Source organism: Sprattus sprattus (genome assembly GCF_963457725.1).
Source record: "Sprattus sprattus genome assembly, chromosome: 19".
Lineage (NCBI taxonomy): Eukaryota > Metazoa > Chordata > Actinopteri > Clupeiformes > Clupeidae > Sprattus > Sprattus sprattus.
The window spans coordinates 17,258,231-17,275,558 of NC_137917.1; positions in this window are offsets into that span (position 1 = coordinate 17,258,231).

Here is a 17,328-nt window from a genome sequence, read left to right on the forward strand (position 1 = left end):
ACACATACTGTCTTACAATACCCTGCCACTCTGCTTTCTCTGTGTGTGTGTGTGTGTGTGTTTGTGTGTGTGTGTGCATATATGTGTGAGTCCATGTGTCACCATATTATTTATTGGATGGGTTTGGCCTTGGCTTTTTGCTCGCACTCAAATATGACTCAAGTATGACTCAAACAAAAATGAAACCTCAATTGAAATGGTCATGGCATTGTGCCTGGTCCTATGGTTTTACTCCCATTCTGGTCTGGTCTTTGTGGTTCAGGATGATGGAAAGCCCAGATCCCAAGCTTTGACCTCTTATATTTATGGTATAATAAATACTGACAGATTGTTGTTAGCTGAAACTTTTCATGAAGTACGGAATGTGTCCAAAGCTAAGTACTCTGTGTCATCTACATACCAGTGATATTCAGTGTTTTGAGGTTTAGACTGGTATTAGTATATCAGAAAACTCAATTAGATTGGAAGGTAATTTCCATGCATTTTTGTTCCAAAGTTTAAGGTCTAAGCCCACTAGAGAAAACATAAATATAGTAACAACCTCCTAAAAATCTTTAACTTTTTTGGGAAAGAGTTACTACACAGCTAATTCACAATATACCAAAGAAAAAATAGAAGAACTATTCAACATTAGTGGTGAAATCTGGCAATAGTTACTTGTTACTTGTAAAATGGGACCCAAATAGGACACAAATTGTCTTGTCAACCTGGCATTGTCGTAACCAAATACTGTCAAAACCAAAATATTTAGAAAATATGAAGAAAAAAAGAACCAATTCCAACTTTCATTAGTCAGTGGTAATGTGTGTGTGTTAAAACAAACCTACATGTGATAACATGAGTGACGGTCTATTGAACCGGGTGAAAATATTTATTTTTAAACACGTATATGTCTTCATGTTGGTGATATTGCACACTGAATGTCATTTACTGTCTACGTTAAAGTGTCTATATGTGTGTTTGGTGTGTAAGAAAGCTGATGTAGGTGCTTAGGTTTTTGCAAAGGATGGAAAAGGTTATATTTGTATGTATGTTTTGTTTTGATTGTACGTGGTGTTTATAATGAAAGCTTATAAGATATCCATCCGAGTGCTATGGATCAAACTGCATACATCTGTTAGTGTTGACATAAATGTTTAAACAATAAACGTACGATGTAACATAAGTAATGCAACATTGTTATAGCTGTGGTCCTTGATGCTGGTAAAAGACTGTTGATATATTTGAACTCAACATTGAAGCACCTCTTGTTGTTGATTGGTTGGAACAGTGTGTTGCTTGGTCTGTTCTACTTAGTTTCCCATTTACAGAACAAGGAGTGTGTACAGAGACCAATACAACTTTTAAAAATTATTATTTGTACTTATATGGCCTATTTTTACTTATCTGATAATAGCTGTGATGAGCAGACTCAGACTGCACAGTGAACAGTAATAATTCACTTTTATACAGAAAAGCTTCCAATCATTAATGCTTAGGCCAACCCATGTCTAGAAAGATAAATAGATGGATACAGGGCCTTCCAGACTTATTGAAACCCTCTATTAAAAATGAGCAAAACGAGTTGCGAAAAAATGTCTTTCTTGTTTTGGCTCATTTGTTCCCACGGTTATGAATGACTCAATATTCCTTTGTCAAAAATCAGAGCAAAACCATTATTGCTGTCTTGAGCTATTCAATTGCTGTAATTCTCCCCTACTTAACATCCGGTTTCATTGCAATTGATTGGGAAGACATTTTCCAGAGAAAGTTACATGCACTAGTAGTGTAGTCGTATCATACAAGATTCCCATTCTTGTGACCCGTGTTCGATTCCCGGCTAGTGCAGATCTTTAATTAATGCAACTGCAATGTCTACGTCACATTTCCAAAAGGTTATGTCACTTCAGCATGCATCTTCAAAGGTTCATAAACTCAGACCAATACCGTGTGGAATTCCTGGAAGAGACAGAGTCAGGAATATCATGTCGTTAGAAGGTTATGAAAGGCGTACATTTCTTTCCACAGTTATGAATGATTCAATATTCCTGTGTCAAAAATCAGAGCAAAACCATTATTGCTGTCTTGAGCTTTTCAATGGCTGTGATGCTCCCCTACTTAACATCCGGTTTCCTTGCAATTGATTGGAAAGACATTTTCCAGAGAAAGTTACATGCACTAGTAGTGTAGTGGTATCATACAAGATTCCCATTCTTGTGACCCGGGGTCGATTCCCGGCTAGTGCAGATCTTTAATTAATGCAACTGCAATGTCTAAGTCACATTTCCAAAAGGTTATGTCACTTCAGCATGCATCTTCAAAGGTTCATAAAGTCAGACCAATACCGTGTGGAATTCCTGGAAGAGCCAGAGTCAGGAATATCAGGTCATCAGAAGGTTATGAAAGGCGTACATTTCTTTCCACAGTTATGAATGATTCAATATTCCTGTGTCAAAAATCAGAGCAAAACCATTATTGCTGTCTTGAGCTTTTCAATTGCTGTGATGCTCCCCTACTTAACATCCGGTTTCCTTGCAATTGATTGGAAAGACATTTTCCAGAGAAAGTTACATGCACTAGTAGTGTAGTGGTATCATACAAGTTTCCCATTCTTGTGACCCGGGGTCGATTCCCGGCTAGTGCAGATCTTTAATTAATGCAACTGCAATGTCTAAGTCACATTTCCAAAAGGTTATGTCACTTCAGCATGCATCTTCAAAGGTTCATAAAGTCAGACCAATACCGTGTGGAATTCCTGGAAGAGCCAGAGTCAGGAATATCACGTCATCAGAAGGTTATGAAAGGCGTACATTTCTTTCCACAGTTATGAATGATTCAATATTCCTGTGTCAAAAATCAGAGCAAAACCATTATTGCTGTCTTGAGCTTTTCAATTGCTGTGATGCTCCCCTATTTAACATCCGGTTTCCTTGCAATTGATTGGAAAGACATTTTCCAGAGAAAGTTACATGCACTAGTAGTGTAGTGGTATCATACAAGATTCCCATTCTTGTGACCCGGGTTCGATTCCCGGCTAGTGCAGATCTTTAATTAATGCAACTGCAATGTCTACGTCACATTTCCAAAAGGTTATGTCACTTCAGCATGCATCTTCAAAGGTTCATAAACTCAGACCAATACCGTGTGGAATTCTTGGACGAGACAGAGTCAGGAATATCATGTCGTTAGAAGGTTATGAAAGGCGTACATTTCTTTCCACAGTTATGAATGATTCAATATTCCTGTGTCAAAAATCAGAGCAAAACCATTATTGCTGTCTTGAGCTTTTCAATTGCTGTGATGCTCCCCTACTTAACATCCGGTTTCCTTGCAATTGATTGGAAAGACATTTTCCAGAGAAAGTTACATGCACTAGTAGTGTAGTGGTATCATACAAGATTCCCATTCTTGTGACCCGGGTTCGATTCCCGGCTAGTGCAGATCTTTAATTAATGCAACTGCAATGTCTACGTCTCATTTCCAAAAGGTTATGTCACTTCAGCATGCATCTTCAAAGGTTCATCCATATGCCGTGTGGAATTCCTGGAAGAGACAGAGTCAGGAATATCAGGTCATCAGAAGGTTATGAAAGGGGTACATTTCTTTCCACAGTTATGAATGATTCAATATTCCTGTATCAAAAATCAGAGCAAAACCATTATTGCTGTCTTGAGCTTTTCAATTGCTGTGATGCTCCCCTACTTAACATCCGGTTTCCTTGCAATTGATTGGAAAGACATTTTCCAGAGAGAGTTACATGCACTAGTAGTGTAGTGGTATCATACAAGATTCCCATTCTTGTGACCCGGGTTCGATTCCCGGCTAGTGCAGATCTTTAATTAATGCAACTGCAATGTCTACGTCACATTTCCAAAAGGTTAGGTCACTTCAGCATGCATCTTCAAAGGTTCATAAACTCAGACCAATACCGTGTGGAATTCCTGGAAGAGACAGAGTCAGGAATATCATGTCGTTAGAAGGTTATGAAAGGCGTACATTTCTTTCCACAGTTATGAATGATTCAATATTCCTGTGTCAAAAATCAGAGCAAAACCATTATTGCTGTCTTGAGCTTTTCAATTGCTGTGATGCTCCCCTACTTAACATCCGGTTCCCTTGCAATTGATTGGGAAGACATTTTCCAGAGAAAGTTACATGCACTAGTAGTGTAGTGGTATCATACAAGATTCCCATTCTTGTGACCCGGGTTCGATTCCCGGCTAGTGCAGATCTTTAATTAATGCAACTGCAATGTCTACGTCACATTTCCAAAGGTTATGTCACTGCAGCATGCATCTTCAAAGGTTCATAAACTCAGACCAATACCGTGTGGAATTCCTGGAAGAGACAGAGTCAGGAATATCATGTCGTTAGAAGGTTATGAAAGGCGTACATTTCTTTCCACAGTTATGAATGATTCAATATTCCTGTGTCAAAAATCAGAGCAAAACCATTATTGCTGTCTTGAGCTTTTCAATTGCTGTGATGCTCCCCTACTTAACATCCGGTTCCCTTGCAATTGATTGGGAAGACATTTTCCAGAGAAAGTTACATGCACTAGTAGTGTAGTGGTATCATACAAGATTCCCATTCTTGTGACCCGGGTTCGATTCCCGGCTAGTGCAGATCTTTAATTAATGCAACTGCAATGTCTACGTCTCATTTCCAAAAGGTTATGTCACTTCAGCATGCATCTTCAAAGGTTCATCCATATGCCGTGTGGAATTCCTGGAAGAGACAGAGTCAGGAATATCAGGTCATCAGAAGGTTATGAAAGGGGTACATTTCTTTCCACAGTTATGAATGATTCAATATTCCTGTATCAAAAATCAGAGCAAAACCATTATTGCTGTCTTGAGCTTTTCAATTGCTGTGATGCTCCCCTACTTAACATCCGGTTTCCTTGCAATTGATTGGAAAGACATTTTCCAGAGAGAGTTACATGCACTAGTAGTGTAGTGGTATCATACAAGATTCCCATTCTTGTGACCCGGGTTCGATTCCCGGCTAGTGCAGATCTTTAATTAATGCAACTGCAATGTCTACGTCACATTTCCAAAAGTTTAGGTCACTTCAGCATGCATCTTCAAAGGTTCATAAACTCAGACCAATACCGTGTGGAATTCCTGGAAGAGACAGAGTCAGGAATATCATGTCGTTAGAAGGTTATGAAAGGCGTACATTTCTTTCCACAGTTATGAATGATTCAATATTCCTGTGTCAAAAATCAGAGCAAAACCATTATTGCTGTCTTGAGCTTTTCAATTGCTGTGATGCTCCCCTACTTAACATCCGGTTTCCTTGCAATTGATTGGAAAGACATTTTCCAGAGAAAGTTACATGCACTAGTAGTGTAGTGGTATCATACAAGATTCCCATTCTTGTGACCCGGGTTCGATTCCCGGCTAGTGCAGATCTTTAATTAATGCAACTGCAATGTCTACGTCACATTTCCAAAAGGTTATGTCACTTCAGCATGCATCTTCAAAGGTTCATCCATATGCCGTGTGGAATTCCTGGAAGAGACAGAGTCAGGAATATCAGGTCATCAGAAGGTTATGAAAGGGGTACATTTCTTTCCACAGTTATGAATGATTCAATATTCCTGTATCAAAAATCAGAGCAAAACCATTATTGCTGTCTTGAGCTTTTCAATTGCTGTGATGCTCCCCTACTTAACATCCGGTTTCCTTGAAATTGATTGGAAAGACATTTTCCAGAGAGAGTTACATGCACTAGTAGTGTAGTGGTATCATACAAGATTCCCATTCTTGTGACCCGGGTTCGATTCCCGGCTAGTGCAGATCTTTAATTAATGCAACTGCAATGTCTACGTCACATTTCCAAAAGTTTAGGTCACTTCAGCATGCATCTTCAAAGGTTCATAAACTCAGACCAATACCGTGTGGAATTCCTGGAAGAGACAGAGTCAGGAATATCATGTCGTTAGAAGGTTATGAAAGGCGTACATTTCTTTCCACAGTTATGAATGATTCAATATTCCTGTGTCAAAAATCAGAGCAAAACCATTATTGCTGTCTTGAGCTTTTCAATTGCTGTGATGCTCCCCTACTTAACATCCAGTTTCCTTGCAATTGATTGGGAAGACATTTTCCAGAGAAAGTTACATGCACTAGTAGTGTAGTGGTATCATACAAGATTCCCATTCTTGTGACCTGGGTTCGATTCCCGGCTAGTGCAGATCTTTAATTAATGCAACTGCAATGTCTACGTCACATTTCCAAAAGGTTAGGTCACTTCAGCATGCATCTTCAAAGGTTCATAAACTCAGACCAATACCGTGTGGAATTCCTGGAAGAGACAGAGTCAGGAATATCATGTCGTTAGAAGGTTATGAAAGGCGTACATTTCTTTCCACAGTTATGAATGATTCAATATTCCTGTGTCAAAAATCAGAGCAAAACCATTATTGCTGTCTTGAGCTTTTCAATTGCTGTGATGCTCCCCTACTTAACATCCGGTTTCCTTGCAATTGATTGGAAAGACATTTTCCAGAGAAAGTTACATGCACTAGTAGTGTAGTGGTATCATACAAGATTCCCATTCTTGTGACCTGGGTTCGATTCCCGGCTAGTGCAGATCTTTAATTAATGCAACTGCAATGTCTACGTCACATTTCCAAAAGGTTAGGTCACTTCAGCATGCATCTTCAAAGGTTCATAAACTCAGACCAATACCGTGTGGAATTCCTGGAAGAGACAGAGTCAGGAATATCATGTCGTTAGAAGGTTATGAAAGGCGTACATTTCTTTCCACAGTTATGAATGATTCAATATTCCTGTGTCAAAAATCAGAGCAAAACCATTATTGCTGTCTTGAGCTTTTCAATTGCTGTGATGCTCCCCTACTTAACATCCGGTTTCCTTGCAATTGATTGGAAAGACATTTTCCAGAGAAAGTTACATGCACTAGTAGTGTAGTGGTATCATACAAGATTCCCATTCTTGTGACCCGGGTTCGATTCCCGGCTAGTGCAGATCTTTAATTAATGCAACTGCAATGTCTACGTCACATTTCCAAAAGGTTAGGTCACTTCAGCATGCATCTTCAAAGATTCATAAACTCAGACCAATACTGTGTGGAATTCCTGCAAGAGACAGAGTCAGGAATATCATGTCGTTAGAAGGTTATGAAAGGCGTACATTTCTTTCCACAGTTATGAATGATTCAATATTCCTGTGTCAAAAATCAGAGCAAAACCATTATTGCTGTCTTGAGCTTTTCAATTGCTGTGATGCTCCCCTACTTAACATCCGGTTTCCTTGCAATTGATTGGAAAGACATTTTCCAGAGAAAGTTACATGCACTAGTAGTGTAGTGGTATCATACAAGATTCCCATTCTTGTGACCCGGGTTCGATTCCCGGCTAGTGCAGATCTTTAATTAATGCAACTGCAATGTCTACGTCACATTTCCAAAGGTTATGTCACTGCAGCATGCATCTTCAAAGGTTCATAAACTCAGACCAATACCGTGTGGAATTCCTGGAAGAGACAGAGTCAGGAATATCATGTCGTTAGAAGGTTATGAAAGGCGTACATTTCTTTCCACAGTTATGAATGATTCAATATTCCTGTGTCAAAAATCAGAGCAAAACCATTATTGCTGTCTTGAGCTTTTCAATTGCTGTGATGCTCCCCTACTTAACATCCGGTTCCCTTGCAATTGATTGGGAAGACATTTTCCAGAGAAAGTTACATGCACTAGTAGTGTAGTGGTATCATACAAGATTCCCATTCTTGTGACCCGGGTTCGATTCCCGGCTAGTGCAGATCTTTAATTAATGCAACTGCAATGTCTACGTCACATTTCCAAAGGTTATGTCACTGCAGCATGCATCTTCAAAGGTTCATAAACTCAGACCAATACCGTGTGGAATTCCTGGAAGAGACAGAGTCAGGAATATCATGTCGTTAGAAGGTTATGAAAGGCGTACATTTCTTTCCACAGTTATGAATGATTCAATATTCCTGTGTCAAAAATCAGAGCAAAACCATTATTGCTGTCTTGAGCTTTTCAATTGCTGTGATGCTCCCCTACTTAACATCCGGTTCCTTTGCAATTGATTGGGAAGACATTTTCCAGAGAAAGTTACATGCACTAGTAGTGTAGTGGTATCATACAAGATTCCCATTCTTGTGACCCGGGTTCGATTCCCGGCTAGTGCAGATCTTTAATTAATGCAACTGCAATGTCTACGTCTCATTTCCAAAAGGTTATGTCACTTCAGCATGCATCTTCAAAGGTTCATCCATATGCCGTGTGGAATTCCTGGAAGAGACAGAGTCAGGAATATCAGGTCATCAGAAGGTTATGAAAGGGGTACATTTCTTTCCACAGTTATGAATGATTCAATATTCCTGTATCAAAAATCAGAGCAAAACCATTATTGCTGTCTTGAGCTTTTCAATTGCTGTGATGCTCCCCTACTTAACATCCGGTTTCCTTGCAATTGATTGGAAAGACATTTTCCAGAGAGAGTTACATGCACTAGTAGTGTAGTGGTATCATACAAGATTCCCATTCTTGTGACCCGGGTTCGATTCCCGGCTAGTGCAGATCTTTAATTAATGCAACTGCAATGTCTACGTCACATTTCCAAAAGTTTAGGTCACTTCAGCATGCATCTTCAAAGGTTCATAAACTCAGACCAATACCGTGTGGAATTCCTGGAAGAGACAGAGTCAGGAATATCATGTCGTTAGAAGGTTATGAAAGGCGTACATTTCTTTCCACAGTTATGAATGATTCAATATTCCTGTGTCAAAAATCAGAGCAAAACCATTATTGCTGTCTTGAGCTTTTCAATTGCTGTGATGCTCCCCTACTTAACATCCGGTTTCCTTGCAATTGATTGGAAAGACATTTTCCAGAGAAAGTTACATGCACTAGTAGTGTAGTGGTATCATACAAGATTCCCATTCTTGTGACCCGGGTTCGATTCCCGGCTAGTGCAGATCTTTAATTAATGCAACTGCAATGTCTACGTCACATTTCCAAAAGGTTATGTCACTTCAGCATGCATCTTCAAAGGTTCATCCATATGCCGTGTGGAATTCCTGGAAGAGACAGAGTCAGGAATATCAGGTCATCAGAAGGTTATGAAAGGGGTACATTTCTTTCCACAGTTATGAATGATTCAATATTCCTGTATCAAAAATCAGAGCAAAACCATTATTGCTGTCTTGAGCTTTTCAATTGCTGTGATGCTCCCCTACTTAACATCCGGTTTCCTTGAAATTGATTGGAAAGACATTTTCCAGAGAGAGTTACATGCACTAGTAGTGTAGTGGTATCATACAAGATTCCCATTCTTGTGACCCGGGTTCGATTCCCGGCTAGTGCAGATCTTTAATTAATGCAACTGCAATGTCTACGTCACATTTCCAAAAGTTTAGGTCACTTCAGCATGCATCTTCAAAGGTTCATAAACTCAGACCAATACCGTGTGGAATTCCTGGAAGAGACAGAGTCAGGAATATCATGTCGTTAGAAGGTTATGAAAGGCGTACATTTCTTTCCACAGTTATGAATGATTCAATATTCCTGTGTCAAAAATCAGAGCAAAACCATTATTGCTGTCTTGAGCTTTTCAATTGCTGTGATGCTCCCCTACTTAACATCCAGTTTCCTTGCAATTGATTGGGAAGACATTTTCCAGAGAAAGTTACATGCACTAGTAGTGTAGTGGTATCATACAAGATTCCCATTCTTGTGACCTGGGTTCGATTCCCGGCTAGTGCAGATCTTTAATTAATGCAACTGCAATGTCTACGTCACATTTCCAAAAGGTTAGGTCACTTCAGCATGCATCTTCAAAGGTTCATAAACTCAGACCAATACCGTGTGGAATTCCTGGAAGAGACAGAGTCAGGAATATCATGTCGTTAGAAGGTTATGAAAGGCGTACATTTCTTTCCACAGTTATGAATGATTCAATATTCCTGTGTCAAAAATCAGAGCAAAACCATTATTGCTGTCTTGAGCTTTTCAATTGCTGTGATGCTCCCCTACTTAACATCCGGTTTCCTTGCAATTGATTGGAAAGACATTTTCCAGAGAAAGTTACATGCACTAGTAGTGTAGTGGTATCATACAAGATTCCCATTCTTGTGACCTGGGTTCGATTCCCGGCTAGTGCAGATCTTTAATTAATGCAACTGCAATGTCTACGTCACATTTCCAAAAGGTTAGGTCACTTCAGCATGCATCTTCAAAGGTTCATAAACTCAGACCAATACCGTGTGGAATTCCTGGAAGAGACAGAGTCAGGAATATCATGTCGTTAGAAGGTTATGAAAGGCGTACATTTCTTTCCACAGTTATGAATGATTCAATATTCCTGTGTCAAAAATCAGAGCAAAACCATTATTGCTGTCTTGAGCTTTTCAATTGCTGTGATGCTCCCCTACTTAACATCCGGTTTCCTTGCAATTGATTGGAAAGACATTTTCCAGAGAAAGTTACATGCACTAGTAGTGTAGTGGTATCATACAAGATTCCCATTCTTGTGACCCGGGTTCGATTCCCGGCTAGTGCAGATCTTTAATTAATGCAACTGCAATGTCTACGTCACATTTCCAAAAGGTTAGGTCACTTCAGCATGCATCTTCAAAGATTCATAAACTCAGACCAATACTGTGTGGAATTCCTGCAAGAGACAGAGTCAGGAATATCATGTCGTTAGAAGGTTATGAAAGGCGTACATTTCTTTCCACAGTTATGAATGATTCAATATTCCTGTGTCAAAAATCAGAGCAAAACCATTATTGCTGTCTTGAGCTTTTCAATTGCTGTGATGCTCCCCTACTTAACATCCGGTTTCCTTGCAATTGATTGGAAAGACATTTTCCAGAGAAAGTTACATGCACTAGTAGTGTAGTGGTATCATACAAGATTCCCATTCTTGTGACCCGGGTTCGATTCCCGGCTAGTGCAGATCTTTAATTAATGCAACTGCAATGTCTACGTCACATTTCCAAAGGTTATGTCACTGCAGCATGCATCTTCAAAGGTTCATAAACTCAGACCAATACCGTGTGGAATTCCTGGAAGAGACAGAGTCAGGAATATCATGTCGTTAGAAGGTTATGAAAGGCGTACATTTCTTTCCACAGTTATGAATGATTCAATATTCCTGTGTCAAAAATCAGAGCAAAACCCTTATTGCTGTCTTGAGCTTTTCAATTGCTGTGATGCTCCCCTACTTAACATCCGGTTTCCTTGCAATTGATTGGAAAGACATTTTCCAGAGAAAGTTACATGCACTAGTAGTGTAGTGGTATCATACAAGATTCCCATTCTTGTGACCTGGGTTCGATTCCCGGCTAGTGCAGATCTTTAATTAATGCAACTGCAATGTCTACGTCACATTTCCAAAAGGTTAGGTCACTTCAGCATGCATCTTCAAAGGTTCATAAACTCAGACCAATACCGTGTGGAATTCCTGGAAGAGACAGAGTCAGGAATATCATGTCGTTAGAAGGTTATGAAAGGCGTACATTTCTTTCCACAGTTATGAATGATTCAATATTCCTGTGTCAAAAATCAGAGCAAAACCATTATTGCTGTCTTGAGCTTTTCAATTGCTGTGATGCTCCCCTACTTAACATCCGGTTTCCTTGCAATTGATTGGAAAGACATTTTCCAGAGAAAGTTACATGCACTAGTAGTGTAGTGGTATCATACAAGATTCCCATTCTTGTGACCCGGGTTCGATTCCCGGCTAGTGCAGATCTTTAATTAATGCAACTGCAATGTCTACGTCACATTTCCAAAAGGTTAGGTCACTTCAGCATGCATCTTCAAAGATTCATAAACTCAGACCAATACTGTGTGGAATTCCTGCAAGAGACAGAGTCAGGAATATCATGTCGTTAGAAGGTTATGAAAGGCGTACATTTCTTTCCACAGTTATGAATGATTCAATATTCCTGTGTCAAAAATCAGAGCAAAACCATTATTGCTGTCTTGAGCTTTTCAATTGCTGTGATGCTCCCCTACTTAACATCCGGTTTCCTTGCAATTGATTGGAAAGACATTTTCCAGAGAAAGTTACATGCACTAGTAGTGTAGTGGTATCATACAAGATTCCCATTCTTGTGACCTGGATTCGATTCCCGGCTAGTGCAGATCTTTAATTAATGCAACTGCAATGTCTACGTCACATTTCCAAAAGGTTAGGTCACTTCAGCATGCATCTTCAAAGGTTCATAAACTCAGACCAATACCGTGTGGAATTCCTGGAAGAGACAGAGTCAGGAATATCATGTCGTTAGAAGGTTATGAAAGGCGTACATTTCTTTCCACAGTTATGAATGATTCAATATTCCTGTGTCAAAAATCAGAGCAAAACCATTATTGCTGTCTTGAGCTTTTCAATTGCTGTGATGCTCCCCTACTTAACATCCGGTTTCCTTGCAATTGATTGGAAAGACATTTTCCAGAGAAAGTTACATGCACTAGTAGTGTAGTGGTATCATACAAGATTCCCATTCTTGTGACCTGGGTTCGATTCCCGGCTAGTGCAGATCTTTAATTAATGCAACTGCAATGTCTACGTCACATTTCCAAAAGGTTAGGTCACTTCAGCATGCATCTTCAAAGGTTCATAAACTCAGACCAATACCGTGTGGAATTCCTGGAAGAGACAGAGTCAGGAATATCATGTCGTTAGAAGGTTATGAAAGGCGTACATTTCTTTCCACAGTTATGAATGATTCAATATTCCTGTGTCAAAAATCAGAGCAAAACCATTATTGCTGTCTTGAGCTTTTCAATTGCTGTGATGCTCCCCTACTTAACATCCGGTTTCCTTGCAATTGATTGGAAAGACATTTTCCAGAGAAAGTTACATGCACTAGTAGTGTAGTGGTATCATACAAGATTCCCATTCTTGTGACCCGGGTTCGATTCCCGGCTAGTGCAGATCTTTAATTAATGCAACTGCAATGTCTACGTCACATTTCCAAAAGGTTAGGTCACTTCAGCATGCATCTTCAAAGATTCATAAACTCAGACCAATACTGTGTGGAATTCCTGCAAGAGACAGAGTCAGGAATATCATGTCGTTAGAAGGTTATGAAAGGCGTACATTTCTTTCCACAGTTATGAATGATTCAATATTCCTGTGTCAAAAATCAGAGCAAAACCATTATTGCTGTCTTGAGCTTTTCAATTGCTGTGATGCTCCCCTACTTAACATCCGGTTTCCTTGCAATTGATTGGAAAGACATTTTCCAGAGAAAGTTACATGCACTAGTAGTGTAGTGGTATCATACAAGATTCCCATTCTTGTGACCTGGATTCGATTCCCGGCTAGTGCAGATCTTTAATTAATGCAACTGCAATGTCTACGTCACATTTCCAAAAGTTTAGGTCACTTCAGCATGCATCTTCAAAGGTTCATAAACTCAGATCAATACCGTGTGGAATTCCTGGAAGAGACAGAGTCAGGAATATCATGTCGTTAGAAGGTTATGAAAGGCGTACATTTCTTTCCACAGTTATGAATGATTCAATATTCCTGTGTCAAAAATCAGAGCAAAACCATTATTGCTGTCTTGAGCTTTTCAATTGCTGTGATGCTCCCCTACTTAACATCCGGTTTCCTTGCAATTGATTGGAAAGACATTTTCCAGAGAAAGTTACATGCACTAGTAGTGTAGTGGTATCATACAAGATTCCCATTCTTGTGACCCGGGTTCGATTCCCGGCTAGTGCAGATCTTTAATTAATGCAACTGCAATGTCTACGTCACATTTCCAAAAGGTTATGTCACTTCAGCATGCATCTTCAAAGGTTCATCCATATGCCGTGTGGAATTCCTGGAAGAGACAAAGTCAGGAATATCAGGTCATCAGAAGGTTATGAAAGGGGTACATTTCTTTCCACAGTTATGAATGATTCAATATTCCTGTATCAAAAATCAGAGCAAAACCATTATTGCTGTCTTGAGCTTTTCAATTGCTGTGATGCTCCCCTACTTAACATCCGGTTTCCTTGCAATTGATTGGAAAGACATTTTCCAGAGAGAGTTACATGCACTAGTAGTGTAGTGGTATCATACAAGATTCCCATTCTTGTGACCCGGGTTCGATTCCCGGCTAGTGCAGATCTTTAATTAATGCAACTGCAATGTCTACGTCACATTTCCAAAAGTTTAGGTCACTTCAGCATGCATCTTCAAAGGTTCATAAACTCAGACCAATACCGTGTGGAATTCCTGGAAGAGACAGAGTCAGGAATATCATGTCGTTAGAAGGTTATGAAAGGCGTACATTTCTTTCCACAGTTATGAATGATTCAATATTCCTGTGTCAAAAATCAAAACAAAACCATTATTGCTGTCTTGAGCTTTTCAATTGCTGTGATGCTCCCCTACTTAACATCCTGTTTCCTTGCAATTGATTGGGAAGACATTTTCCAGAGAAAGTTACATGCACTAGTAGTGTATTGGTATCATACAAGATTCCCATTCTTGTGACCCGGGTTCGATTCCCGGCTAGTGCAGATCTTTAATTAATGCAACTGCAATGTCTACGTCACATTTCCAAAGGTTATGTCACTGCAGCATGCATCTTCAAAGGTTCATAAACTCAGACCAATACCGTGTGGAATTCCTGGAAGAGACAGAGTCAGGAATATCATGTCGTTAGAAGGTTATGAAAGGCGTACATTTCTTTCCACAGTTATGAATGATTCAATATTCCTGTGTCAAAAATCAGAGCAAAACCATTATTGCTGTCTTGAGCTTTTCAATTGCTGTGATGCTCCCCTACTTAACATCCGGTTCCCTTGCAATTGATTGGGAAGACATTTTCCAGAGAAAGTTACATGCACTAGTAGTGTAGTGGTATCATACAAGATTCCCATTCTTGTGACCCGGGTTCGATTCCCGGCTAGTGCAGATCTTTAATTAATGCAACTGCAATGTCTACGTCACATTTCCAAAGGTTATGTCACTGCAGCATGCATCTTCAAAGGTTCATAAACTCAGACCAATACCGTGTGGAATTCCTGGAAGAGACAGAGTCAGGAATATCATGTCGTTAGAAGGTTATGAAAGGCGTACATTTCTTTCCACAGTTATGAATGATTCAATATTCCTGTGTCAAAAATCAGAGCAAAACCATTATTGCTGTCTTGAGCTTTTCAATTGCTGTGATGCTCCCCTACTTAACATCCGGTTTCCTTGCAATTGATTGGAAAGACATTTTCCAGAGAAAGTTACATGCACTAGTAGTGTAGTGGTATCATACAAGATTCCCATTCTTGTGACCTGGGTTCGATTCCCGGCTAGTGCAGATCTTTAATTAATGCAACTGCAATGTCTACGTCACATTTCCAAAAGGTTAGGTCACTTCAGCATGCATCTTCAAAGGTTCATAAACTCAGACCAATACCGTGTGGAATTCCTGGAAGAGACAGAGTCAGGAATATCATGTCGTTAGAAGGTTATGAAAGGCGTACATTTCTTTCCACAGTTATGAATGATTCAATATTCCTGTGTCAAAAATCAGAGCAAAACCATTATTGCTGTCTTGAGCTTTTCAATTGCTGTGATGCTCCCCTACTTAACATCCGGTTTCCTTGCAATTGATTGGAAAGACATTTTCCAGAGAAAGTTAAATGCACTAGTAGTGTAGTGGTATCATACAAGATTCCCATTCTTGTGACCCGGGTTCGATTCCCGGCTAGTGCAGATCTTTAATTAATGCAACTGCAATGTCTACGTCACATTTCCAAAAGGTTAGGTCACTTCAGCATGCATCTTCAAAGATTCATAAACTCAGACCAATACTGTGTGGAATTCCTGCAAGAGACAGAGTCAGGAATATCATGTCGTTAGAAGGTTATGAAAGGCGTACATTTCTTTCCACAGTTATGAATGATTCAATATTCCTGTGTCAAAAATCAGAGCAAAACCATTATTGCTGTCTTGAGCTTTTCAATTGCTGTGATGCTCCCCTACTTAACATCCGGTTTCCTTGCAATTGATTGGAAAGACATTTTCCAGAGAAAGTTACATGCACTAGTAGTGTAGTGGTATCATACAAGATTCCCATTCTTGTGACCTGGATTCGATTCCCGGCTAGTGCAGATCTTTAATTAATGCAACTGCAATGTCTACGTCACATTTCCAAAAGGTTAGGTCACTTCAGCATGCATCTTCAAAGGTTCATAAACTCAGACCAATACCGTGTGGAATTCCTGGAAGAGACAGAGTCAGGAATATCATGTCGTTAGAAGGTTATGAAAGGCGTACATTTCTTTCCACAGTTATGAATGATTCAATATTCCTGTGTCAAAAATCAGAGCAAAACCATTATTGCTGTCTTGAGCTTTTCAATTGCTGTGATGCTCCCCTACTTAACATCCGGTTTCCTTGCAATTGATTGGAAAGACATTTTCCAGAGAAAGTTACATGCACTAGTAGTGTAGTGGTATCATACAAGATTCCCATTCTTGTGACCCGGGTTCGATTCCCGGCTAGTGCAGATCTTTAATTAATGCAACTGCAATGTCTACGTCACATTTCCAAAAGGTTAGGTCACTTCAGCATGCATCTTCAAAGATTCATAAACTCAGACCAATACTGTGTGGAATTCCTGCAAGAGACAGAGTCAGGAATATCATGTCGTTAGAAGGTTATGAAAGGCGTACATTTCTTTCCACAGTTATGAATGATTCAATATTCCTGTGTCAAAAATCAGAGCAAAACCATTATTGCTGTCTAGAGCTTTTCAATTGCTGTGATGCTCCCCTACTTAACATCCGGTTTCCTTGCAATTGATTGGAAAGACATTTTCCAGAGAAAGGCACATGCACTAGTAGTGTAGTGGTATCATACAAGATTCCCATTCTTGTGACCCGGGTTCGATTCCCGGCTAGTGCAGATCTTTAATTAATGCAACTGCAATGTCTACGTCACATTTCCAAAGGTTAGGTCACTTCAGCATGCATCTTCAAAGGTTCATAAACTCAGACCAATACCGTGTGGAATTCCTGGAAGAGACAGAGTCAGGAATATCATGTCGTTAGAAGGTTATGAAAGGCGTACATTTCTTTCCACAGTTATGAATGATTCAATATTCCTGTGTCAAAAATCAGAGCGAAACCATTATTGCTGTCTTGAGCTTTTCAATTGCTGTGATGCTCCCCTACTTAACATCCGGTTTCCTTGCAATTGATTGGAAAGACATTTTCCAGAGAAAGTCACATGCATTAGTAGTGTAGTGGTATCATACAAGATTCCCATTCTTGTGACCCGGGTTCGATTCCTGGCTAGTGCAGATCTTTAATTAATGCAACTGCAATGTCTACGTC